The sequence below is a fragment of the Fundulus heteroclitus genome, chromosome 1 (genome assembly GCF_011125445.2).
Source record: "Fundulus heteroclitus isolate FHET01 chromosome 1, MU-UCD_Fhet_4.1, whole genome shotgun sequence".
NCBI lineage: Eukaryota > Metazoa > Chordata > Actinopteri > Cyprinodontiformes > Fundulidae > Fundulus > Fundulus heteroclitus.
Genome location: NC_046361.1, coordinates 27,796,654 through 27,808,756, shown reverse-complemented (window position 1 = coordinate 27,808,756; position 12,103 = coordinate 27,796,654). Strand labels below are relative to the sequence as shown.

The 12,103-nt window shown below is 44.5% G+C and overlaps 1 protein-coding gene across 3 annotated transcripts in view; it reads left to right on the top strand.

The window, feature by feature from the left end:
- LOC105932301 (cadherin-4) overlaps nt 1-12,103 on the top strand; it is a 421,667-nt gene that overhangs the window by 210,847 nt on the left and 198,717 nt on the right. The window lies entirely within an intron of this gene.

The following is a 12,103-nucleotide window of genomic DNA, read 5'->3' as shown; positions in this document are numbered from 1 at the left end:
CATAGCAGCCTCTTAGCTACTGAAGGAATTCAGAGGGATGAATGTAACCCCACACACACACACACACACACACACACACACACACACACACACACACACACACACACACACACACACACACACACACACACACATACCCACACTGTCACCCCTCCCAATTAATAACAGAATTCTGAGACAAGAATTGGTAGTGTTTGTCATTGAGTTGATCTGCTCTGAGATCTTTGATGAGGTAGTCATTGCCAAATGAAGCTAATGGTTCTAGTGCTTTTTGCAGAGCAATCTGCAATGGGAAGGCTAACCAACCTTCGCACAAACCACGAGACAAGCATGCCTGTTCTGTTTTTTCCTCTCATGACCTCTGGAAATTTTTTAAATAAGAACAAATACATTTTTAGACAAAACCTTGCCGTCTAAATGAGTACTAATGGAACTAATGGCAGGTTAGTTTTCCTTAGTTTCTTACATGCTGCCAGTTGTTTATTGTTGTTTGTCTGTTTAAATCACATAAGTCAGGTCCTCGTAATGTGTGTTCTAGTGGTTCGCTTTTTAACACAGTAGGCTGACAGGAATGGGGGAGAGACATGCAGCAAAGGACCACAGGGACGGAGTCGAACCCGGGTCAACTGCTTCAAGGACTAAAGAATTCTGTATATGGGTCGCGCTACCTGCTGCGCCACTAGCGTGCCCAAGGCTGCATTGTTTTTTTCAGGTTTTCCACCTGTTTCCAGAGCCTAACTGTTGCTAACTGTTTTCTACCCCCAGTTCTTTGTGTTTCCAATGAGACAAAACCCTGGCTATAGCACCTAAAGCCATCCCATCCCCAGTTTTCAGCTGGACCAGAGGAAAAAAAAGAAAGATTTTATTAGAAGCTAGGGGTTGTTAGGGTCCCCAGGACTTTTATTATTCAGTGTTCCTGGGTATCCTGCAGTTTTGGTTTATGTGTTCTCACTTTATATTATCTCTCAGTCTGTTAATTGTGGTTCCTTTCTTTGTCAGTTTTAAGTCATTGTGATTTTAGCAGTTCAGTTAGATCCTTTTTTCCCTACCTGCCCTCAGTTTAGTTTAGTATTTTATTTATTCATTCATTCATTCCTGTTAGATACTGCTTCCCTCATGTTTCTGTCAGATCATTGCCCCCATCTCTCCTTCAGTTTAATTATCTCTACACCTTCCACCTGAGCTTAATTGCTCAACCTGCTGTCCCTTTTGTTTTACTCCTCTATATAGTCAACCGGCTAAGCCACACTCAGTGTCAGGTCCTCCAGCATGCTACGGTGTTCTGGTCTCCTCTTTGTAGTGGTCCTGGTTTCCACCAGTCTACCTGTAAATTTTGTATTTATTTTATCAATTCACACCCCATCTAACCATGCCGCCTTTAAATATCTGTCTATAATCTGGTCCAGTCATTTATATACCAACTGAGACAGAAGTACCTGACCAAAGTTTGGACCGTGTAGACATGCTCAGGCACTCAGAGTTTTTTTTTTTGGTTTCCTGGCTGGCTTCTCATTGGAGCTCCACGGGCCTCCTGGCTGCCACCTCAGCTTCACGGTCCTTCTGGGGTTCCAGTAGGAGGTCTTCAGGTGAGATCTCCTGGTGGATCGGGGCTGCAGCCGAAGGTAATGGCATATTGGTGCTTTACAGTAAAATGGGATCCAAAGTCTACACGTGTCGTATTTTACTTGTAAACTTGACCAGATCGACTTTGCGTTTCATCAACTGACTTCCTACCTGAACAATCTGGTCTGCTCTAGATTGACGTGGAGTCAGCTTGGCAAAAATAGAACGGCAGCATATTTTAGGAAAGCAGTGAGCGCCGGCGCTTCTGGGACTCTCCTCAGAGAACTCCTAAATGTACTGAGACCTTCAAAGCTCCTCCATAGTCTCCAGTGGTCCATTTGCCATCCAGCAGAGCTCCACAGTCAGGGTTCCTGCCAGCAGGGTTACTACCTTGTTGGAAAAACAGTATATGTTTTCGGTATGCTCCAACTAATTTGTCTCCATTTAGAATCATGAAACAAGTATCCATGTACAACAGTACAAATGAAAGAGAAAAACAGCAACATTAGTCTGTCTGCTTGGCACTCCATATTGCGCTAGCCATACTGTCTTCTACACTAATTTCCCCTCGAATCTCTCTGAATGACATACATGGAATGCAAAAGTTGGTCTATTTAACAAAATAGCTAAGAAATCGAAGAAATTACAATTTTTTTTATTTAAGACATATATATATATAATTTGACTTTAAGCTGTTTTTATCTCATTGTCATTTCCATTAAACAACATTTTTCAGGAATCAATGTAGTTTTCTCAAGCTGTTTTCCTCCCCCTGTTAGTTCCACTGAATGTGGTATAGGATTTTCTATCCCACATTCAGAAAAGTCTGAATGTGGGATAGAAAATCTACCACAAAAATCCTGGTAGAGATTTAGGTCTTTTTGGATGCTCCTTGAACCAACAGCATATATTTGTAGTAAAATAATGCTTTAACATAGCAATCCCCTACTACTGGTTGAAGTTGGAGGAAATTAAATCTATTTACTAGTTGGATATTCCTCATATAGAGTTTCTGCAGTTCAGTTACCTTTTAATCACACCTCAGGACTTCTGTATTTGTGTTTAAACTAGGCCACACAGAGATAGCATTCAAATCCATCAATAAAATCTATCCAATAGGTGTATTTATAAAAAGAAGCACTTACCACTTCCATAGAGACTGAGAGAAATGCTCTCATCAATAGAGATTTTGCACAGTAATGTTAAAATATTCTACTGTGAAACATATATTATTACAAACATCTTCTGATTTTAGATTGGTTCAAATCAGCAGAAGTCTAACCACTATGAAATGGGGGTGGGGGGTTGTCTTTATATTGCTTGTATTCTTGATTGGAGCCTTCTTTTTTTGTTTTCCCATATTATGGATCAGCACAGTTCATTTAAAATTATTTGAACCTAAGGTTTTCATACAGTAACTAACTGCTATGCAACAATTTGAGATTAATTCTGTTTTAAATTGCATCCTGGACTCTGCCATTGGGTATAAGGAGATCTTTGTTCCCAGATTGCTGTAGCTCCTGCAGGAGTGGGAGCTGCTCAGTTCTGGGGGATGTAGGTTTTCAGGAAACTCTGTTCAAAACATGTCTTTTGATTAAATAACTTAGTCTGTCCGTTTAAAAATCAAATGCACCAACTGCAATATATGTAAGCACCTGTTTATTATGAGGAGAATTTGCTATCTATTGTCTGAGGAGCAAAGTTAAGCCAAAGAGAGAGAAGAAAATTGGCAGTGACTGAGAGAAGCAGATGATTTCTTGTGCCAACACTCAAAAAATAATAGTGCTCACCTGTTGGTGTCTGGGGCTTAGCAGTGTCAGGCGTTATGACAATCAGATGCACAATTGTGCCCCCCCACCCCACCTCATGATTAACCAACTGCTCCGTGACAGATAGGAAGGAATAGGGGGAAAAGTCTAATAATAGTTTTACTAATGACAACCATTGCTATCACCATAACTATTGTGAATCATCAGGATCACTGTTGTCATCATGCTCATTACTGACATAGCCATTTCAAAAGCACATTAAGTGACACCCTTGGAACTAAATAAAAACAGACGCAATTGAATAAACAGAAAATATACAAAAAGACATGGAAGATTAGCTAAAGTTGTGAAAAATATTTAATGGGAAAATATTGTTCAAGGACTATTAAGTAAAGATAATAAGATCAATGTTTGTTTTTCATTTCCTAAAGATTAATTCTGAAGTCTTTGGGGGGGGTTGTTGTAAAACCAAATCATCCAACTAATATTGTCATGTGCTCAGCTATTAAAATAATCTTTGCTGTTGGTTTTGATGTTTGTTTTAATTGTTGTAAAAAAAAAGATGAAGATTTCTTTGCTGACAGCAGTATTCTATAAGTGGCCTTTGTGCGGGTTTGTTAACAATATGATTTGTTCAATGTTGTTAACAGGGTTCTGTTCGTGACAGTGGTATTGAAGTGAGAGGGAGAGGGCTGGCTTGTTTGTTGCTGAGCCTATAAAAGACTGGCTGAACATGCACCTTCCATCTCTAGAGCTTCAATAAAGAAAATATGTCAAGTCCCAGCAACTCTATCCTTGTCAATGTGCAGTTAAAACTGTTCATGGGCTACAGGGCAAGTTTGCGTTCATACACATTTGATAGTCAGAAGTAATGCTCCCCACCTTTTTCTTGGATTGTATCTCACTGCTCCCATTTGGCAATTTCTCAGAAGCAAAATTAATCATTTCTCTTTGCTTTTGCTCCTCAGCTGTAGTGAAAGTGAATGGCTGGAATTTCAGTTAAGGTGTGAAATTACAGCCCAACAGTATTTGCTTTTCTCCAGCAAATAAGAAAAAAAAAACTATGCAGCAGCTAAAGCCTTAGAGAACTGACTTACCTTATTAGCATTAACTAAGTTAAATATTTATCCCAAATGTACACTGATTAAATAACAAAAGATTAAAAGAAAGGTATGCATGTCTGATTTTGTGTAAATTCCTGGCCTTGTGGGCATCAGTGTAAATTGATATTAGTGGATTAGTTTGTGTTGAATGGATAGCATATGAAGCACTAGAATTATCAGTATTCTTCCAGTAGTATCAAACGTCTTGGAAAAAAGAATTCCTGAAGGAATATTTCAGCATCTGAATATTCTTCCTTTTCATCACATTCCATGTAATACCTGTTTGTAAAATACCCTTTTAATTAGTTGAACATCAACAGGAAGGATTACTCTACAATCAATAGAAACCCTATGTGAGCAATCCTTAAAAATGCTAGACAAACCTAAACTCATATGGTTGTCACTGTGGAGTATAAACAACACAAAAAAGGATGAAATGTTCATATTTGTATATGTGTATAAAATATTAAATGTCCTCACCCCTCTCCTACTGAATAATTTCATAATATAAACCAAAACTTTTATCATTTGGGATATTATAGTACAAGTGTCTACTGTACCCTGATAATAACAAACACCATATCATGGTAACTAATCCGAGATCATATGGGGACTATTAACTTTGTGTCATGGTTTAGGTCTTGTCTGGTTTCTTTTCTTGTCATTTTTGTGCAGTTCACTCGGCTCACCCTCCTGCAGCAATTAGTCACACCTTGTTTGGACACTAATTAGCCTTTCATTCTCGTCACCTGTCAGACTCCCCTTATAAACTCACCTCGGTTGTTTCCTCGTCGCTGGCTCGTAGTGTTTGTTCCCGACCATCATGCCTGTCTGCTCCAGTTTCCCCGCCTTGGTTCCTGTCTCGTCAGGTTTTGGGTTTTTGTTTGGCTGCGCTGCTAACCTTTGATGTCTTCGTCCTGGTCTCGTTCCTTGTTCTGCAGCAGCCCAGCTCCGTTTTGCCTTGGATTTATGCCTCATGTTTTTGGACTCTGTACCTGCCAGCCAGCTCTTGCATCCTTCACCTCCGACTGGTAAACTCTGGTTTCTCATGTCACCACCATCTACCTGCAATAAACTGTCTTAACGAACTTCTCTGTGTGTGCGTGCTGTGTCCGAGTTCATCCACAACAAAATCATGACAGTACGAGCCAGCCAACAGATGAACTCGAGCACACACAGAGTCATGATGCAAGAGCTGGCAGGATCTGCTCCGGGAAGGATTTCCGTGGGTGCCATCCGCCGCTGGAGATGCTCCGCCTCGACCCGGGAGCTCCAAGGAAATCTTCGTCTCGCCGGACTCAGTTCTGCGGCTTCCACCTCTGGTTCCTGCGCTATTCGGGTTCCTGCTCTATTCGGGTTCCTGCGCTATTTGGGTTCCTGCGCTATTTGGGTTCCTGCGCTATTTGGGTTCCTGCGCTATTTGGGTTCCTGCGTTCCTTAAAGGTCCCTGCGTTCCTTAAAGGTCCCTGCGTTCCTTAAAGGTCCCGGCGCTCATTAAAGGTCCCGGCGCTCATTAAAGGTCCCGGCGCTTATTAAAGGTTCCTGAGCTTCCTAGCTAAAAATAATGTTATTTTGTCTTAGTCCTAGCGTTCATTATTTTGCCTTTGTTTTGAGTTATTTTTTGGTCCTTGTGTTTTGAGTTACTTAACATTCCTTAGTTTTAGTGTATTTCTGTGCTTCTTAGATTTCTTATTGTTCCTGTCTTAGTTTCTGTCTTGTGTCTAGTCCCTGCGCTCTTAGAGGTCCCTGCGCTTGTTAGGTTTTCTGTTTGTTCTGGTCTCCCCTAGTTTCCCTGTTCCAGTTCCCCTGAGTCTCTGTTTTGTCCTTCTAGCCCTCTAAGTTCTTTTGTTCTCGTGTTTAGGCACCGCCAGAGCCCTCCGGCGTTCCAAATCGCCGGCTGAGCCCTCTGGCGCGCCCAGCCTGTCGCTGCCTAGTGCATGCAAGTCGCCGCCAGAGCCCTCCGGCGCTCCCATGTCGCCGGCTGAGCCCTCTGGTGCGCCAGCCTGTCGTGGCCCCAGCGCACGCAGGTCGCCGCCAGAGCCCTCCGGCGCTTATAAGTCGCTGTCTGTGCCCTCTGGCGCATCTGACCTGTTGCTGCCTAGCTCACCCTCTAGTTCCTGGTATTTTGGTTTTCTGGCGTGTTAGGACGCCCTTCGTTCCTGTTTCCCTAGTGTTTAGATTCCTGGCGTTAGATTTAGTGTTCCCCGGCGTGTTTAGACGCGCTCTGTTCTTGGTTCCCCGGCGTGTTAGGACGCCCTTTGTTCTCGGTTCCCCGGCGTGTTAGGACGCCTTTGTTCTTGCTTCCCCTGACGTTCCCATACGTCAGTTCTTTCCCCAGGGGTAACCATACACCAGTTGTGCTCCAGCGTTTCTATACGCTGTAGAGCCCTAGTGTCATGGCCCGCCTGTACCTTTCTCTGGCGTTTCCACACGCCCGTCCTCTTCCCTGGCTTTTCTGTATGCTAGTTGTGTTCCACCGTTTCCGTACGTTGTTGAACCCTAGCATAACAGTACGCCTATACTTTCCCCTTGGCGCTGTGTGCGGCCGTTCTGCCTCGGCGTTTACCTCACGCCCCGGCAATCTTACCTTTATGCCCCGGCGTTTCCCACACGCCCCGGCGATCTCTTCCCTTGCGCCCCGGCGTTTCCCACACGCCCTGGCGATCCCTACCCTAGCGCCCCGGCGTTTCCCTCACGCCCCGGCGAGTTACTTCCCTTGCGCCCCGGCGTTTCCCTCACGCCCCGGCGATCTCGTCCCTTGGGCCCCAGCGCTCCCCTCACCCTCCGGCGTACCTTCCCCTTGGCGTTCCCATACGCCCGTTCCTTGCTCTTGGCGTTTTCGCACGCCCGTTCCTTACCCCCGGCGTCTCTGTACGTTAGTGGTGCTCCAGCGTTTCCTTGCGCTGTTGAGCTCCGACGTGTCAGTCCGCCTGTCCTTACCCCCTTGGCGTTCCCATACGCCCGTTCCTTGCCCTTGGCGTTCCCATACGCCCGTTCCTTGCCCTTGGCGTTCCCATACGCCCGTTCCTTGCCCTTGGCGTTCCCATACGCCCATTCCTTGCCCTTGGCGTTCCCATACGCCCGTTCCTTGCCCTTGGCGTTCCCATACGCCCGTTCCTTGCCCTTGGCGTTCCCATACGCCCGTTCCTTGCCCTTGGCGTTTTCGCACGGCCGTTCCTTTCACCCGGTGTCTCTGTACGTTAGTTGTGCTCCAGTGTTTTCTTGCGCTGTTGAGCTCTGACGTGTCAGTCCGCCTGTCCTTTCCCCCTTGGCGTTTCATACGCCTGTTACCTTCCTTAGCGCTGCCGTTGGCCCGTTCCTCTCCTTTGGCGCTGTGGTGCGCCCGTTCCTACCCTTTGGCGCTGTAGTGCGCCCGTTCCTTCCCCTTTGGCGCTGTCGTGCGCCCGTTCCTTCCCCTTTGGCGCTGTCGTGCGCCCGTTCCTTCCCCTTTGGCGCTGTCGTGCGCCCGTTCCTTCCCCTTTGGCGTTGTGTACGCCCGTTCCTTGGCGTTTCCGTACGCCCGTTCCTTGGCGTTTCCGTACGCCCGTTCTTTCCCCCGGCGCTGTCAAGCGCTCGTACCTTTCCCTGATGTGCCGCGCCCTAATTGTGCTCTGGCACATCAGTGTTCTCTAGTTCCTTGGTTCCCCAGTGTTCTCTAGTTCCTTTGGTTCCCCGTGTTCTCTGGTCCCTTTGGTTCCCTGTGTTCTCTGGTCCCTTTGGTTCCCTGTGTTCTCTGGTCCCTTTGGTTCCCTGTGTTCTCTGGTCCCTTTGGTTCCCTGTGTTCTCTGGTCCCTTTGTTTCCTCAGTTATGACTCTTGCCCGCCATCCTGCCTTCCCTCCACCCACCCTGGTTCGGTCACTTTGTAGTTTGTTTTGTTTGATTTTAGGCCGTCCGGAGTCCGGCCTTGAGGGGGGGGTAGTGTCATGGTTTAGGTCTTGTCTGGTTTCTTTTCTTGTCATTTTTGTGCAGTTCACTCGGCTCACCCTCCTGCAGCAATTAGTCACACCTTGTTTGGACACTAATTAGCCTTTCATTCTCGTCACCTGTCAGACTCCCCTTATAAACTCACCTCGGTTGTTTCCTCGTCGCTGGCTCGTAGTGTTTGTTCCCGACCATCATGCCTGTCTGCTCCAGTTTCCCCGCCTTGGTTCCTGTCTCGTCAGGTTTTGGGTTTTTGTTTGGCTGCGCTGCTAACCTTTGATGTCTTCGTCCTGGTCTCGTTCCTTGTTCTGCAGCAGCCCAGCTCCGTTTTGCCTTGGATTTATGCCTCATGTTTTTGGACTCTGTACCTGCCAGCCAGCTCTTGCATCTTTCACCTCCGACTGGTAAACTCTGGTTTCTCATGTCACCACCATCTACCTGCAATAAACTGTCTTAACGAACTTCTCTGTGTGTGCGTGCTGTGTCCGAGTTCATCCACAACAAAATCATGACACTTTGACATGTCTTAATTTTCTTATGCATAACTTTTGAATTTGTTATGGAAAGAAATTAGATCAGAACTGTGTTTACAAATTGCATTTATTTCCATTTGCTACTAATTTCTATTTAGCCTGAATTCCACATACAGGTATCATGCTTCCATTACATTTCCCTCTAATCAGTGCGACCTTATTAAAAATCTTTCATACCTGCCTTAACGAAAATCCCTGTGCTTGGATGTGCCTCGGAATGCTCTGCTGCCATTGTGTGTGTAGATACGGGGATGTGCTTCTCATTAAAGCTCTTGAAGGCAGAATAACATGAACAGAAAACCCGTTAGAGCATTTGGAACTGTGATGTGCCTAAACTAATTGGTCCAGGCTTCCTGCTGCTTCTCTGCTGACTCACCACAAGCTGTTTTACTTTCACAGAAACAAAGAGGACTCTTACTGAGCACATCACTGCTGCCTTACGTTGTCATTGACATCTCTCTCTTTTTCAAGTAGTTGTTTCTTGCCTTTTAACCCTACCTATTTATATTGTTTTGTTCTCTCTAAAACATCCACTATTTCATCTCCACAGGAATTGTTCGTTTGCCATCTTTGATTTCCTGCTTGAAGGTTGGAAATAAAAGGTTGGATGCTGCGATTGTTACCTGACAGGTTCCGGTGTGGCCTGCTATAGACTTTTCAAAAGGTTTGAGAGGAAGGTCTGGAGAATGACATTTGCCTCTAAATGTTAGCATAAACATAAGATTCCCCTGCAGTTCTTGCTAATTTTCTTCAAAAAACTGTAATATGAAATCTTATCTTCTTTTACTTGGACTGTATTAAAACTGTGTATATATCATGCAAAATTTGAAACCCGTTTCTTTTTTTTTTGTATTTTTGAAACCCTTGTTAAGTTGTGAACAAAATTGTAAGTCATGCAACCCGCTGTGTTTTTTGCATCATATCCTGCCTCCTGTTAGATTTACCCAGCTTCCAGTGTGGCATATTTTGCCCTATTATTGTTTTAGCAAAGAAATAAAAAAAGGAATTGTGACAGGAACTTCAAATTGTTTATCTTGTGAAATGAACATAGAGCAAATAAATTAATAGCATAAGGGAGATACTAAATGAAAGCCAGATGGAGAAAGATGAGTAAGAGATGGTGAAAGAGATTATATATGGTCACAGTAGCCCTCAGTTTAAATGATGTACAGTCAATGCATGAAGTAAGTATTTGTGAAATTGGTACCCCTCAAACCTTTTCATGTTTCATCATGTTTCAATCACAAACTTCTTTGTATTTTAATCTTTATGCTTAATAAATAAAAAGCTAAAAACTGAGCCCTGTATGTATATTCATGCAGAGCACTTGACTCGATACCAGATTGAAATTTTGCCTGTTCTTCTTTCGAAAAGAGGTCAAGCTCAAGTCATATTGGATAGAGCGCATCTGTCAAAACCAATTTCCAAGTCTGGCCACAGATTTCCCTGTTGGATTTAGGTCTGGGCTTTGCCGTTGCCATTCTAACAGATGAATATTCTTTGATCTAGATCAGGGGTCCTCAATTCTCTTCCTCAAGGTCCAGTGTCCTGGAACGTTTAGATGTGTCGCTGTTACAACACACCTGAATCAAATGGCTCAATTGCCTCCTCAGTATGCAGTCAAGTTCTCTACAGTCCTACAAATGACCTGGTTATTTGACTCAGGTGTATTAAAGCAATAACAAAAGCTGCTGGATGCTAGACCTCAAGTACTGGAGTTGGAGACCCCTGAATTCTAGAACATTGTGGCACTATTGTATGTTCTGCATTGTTGTGATGCTGGTGGAGCTTTACCTCGCTCCCAATTTGAAGTCTTTTGCGTCTTCTAGCAGGGTTTCTTCCAGGATTTCCCTGTATTAAATTCCATCTAACCAACCTCTGACCATCTTCTCTGTCCCAGCAGGAGAAAAAAAAACAGTGATGCTGCCATTACAATGTTTGACAATTTGCTTTTTTGACAAATGTTGTCCTTGTCAAGACCATCAGCTTAGCTCAACAAGTTATTTCCTGGTAGATTTATGGTGTTTCCTTTTTTTTCCTATTATGGATCGGACAGTACAGTGTGTGATGTTCAAACCTTGTATGTTTAATATGCTAAACATTTTTAAACATCTCCACAACTTTATCATTGATCTGTATGCTATGTGCCTTGGTCTTCATGATGCTGTTTGTTCACTTGTGTTTTTAACAAACCTCTGAGGCCTTTACAGAGTAGCGGGATTAATAGTGAGAGAAAATTACAAAAAGCCGCTTATTAAGTAGGTTATTTTTGAAAGCAGTTGGTTCAGCTGGATTTTACTTAAAGGTATACTATGCAACCGGCGTTGATTTTCCAGCGAGGCTCCCCCCAGAGGGCGAAAGTAAAAGTGCACTGTCGTAAATATGCTCAGTTGTTCTCCTGGTTTGTCCGTCAAGCCAGGCGCGGTTGTTTTGAGCTTAGCAGACAGGCGAACACAACGAATACAAAAGTGGAAAAAACGGCAGTACAAACTATGACTAACACAGTGAAAGTATGAACATGCACACAGAGAGAGAGAAACCATTCCAATGCAGTGTTTCCCCTAGGAATTTGGGACGACCGGGGGGGAGACAAGCTTTGCGCCGCTGACCGGCTGAGCGGAGCGGGGGGGGGGGGGGAGACAAACTTTGCGCCGCTTACCGGCTGAGCGGAGCAGCGCGCATATCGAGTTAGTTTTATTTTTTTATTATTATTATTTTATTATTATTAATAATAATAATGGCGATATTTGTGCAGTTATCATGGCGGAACCAGCGAGAAAACAGCGAAAGCCCATGTCTGAGCAGGCAAGAAAGAGGAAAAGTAACATTGTAGGGTTTCCCTCACACTACCAGGCGGTGGTGTGAGGGAAACCCTACAATGTTACTTACAATCACATCAGCAGAAACGCGAGGTCCGCACCAGCCTTGCAGCCTTCTATGTTCACCCGTGTACAACTCCTCTCTCTGTCCAGAGCCCTTTTCCTCTTTCTTGCCTGCTCAGACATGGGCTTTCGCTGTTTTCTCGCTGGTTCCGCCATGATAACTGCACAAATATCGCCACTGCGCTACCAACGAGCGTGCCTTTCACTGGGGGCGTGTAGCAGTTCTCGCCGTAAAGCAAGAACGACTCTCGCGATGCACACTAGACTACTGAGCCTGTGAGTGCGGGCCGAATGCTCCTGCAATTGCAAGTGCGGTATTTCCCCCACAGAC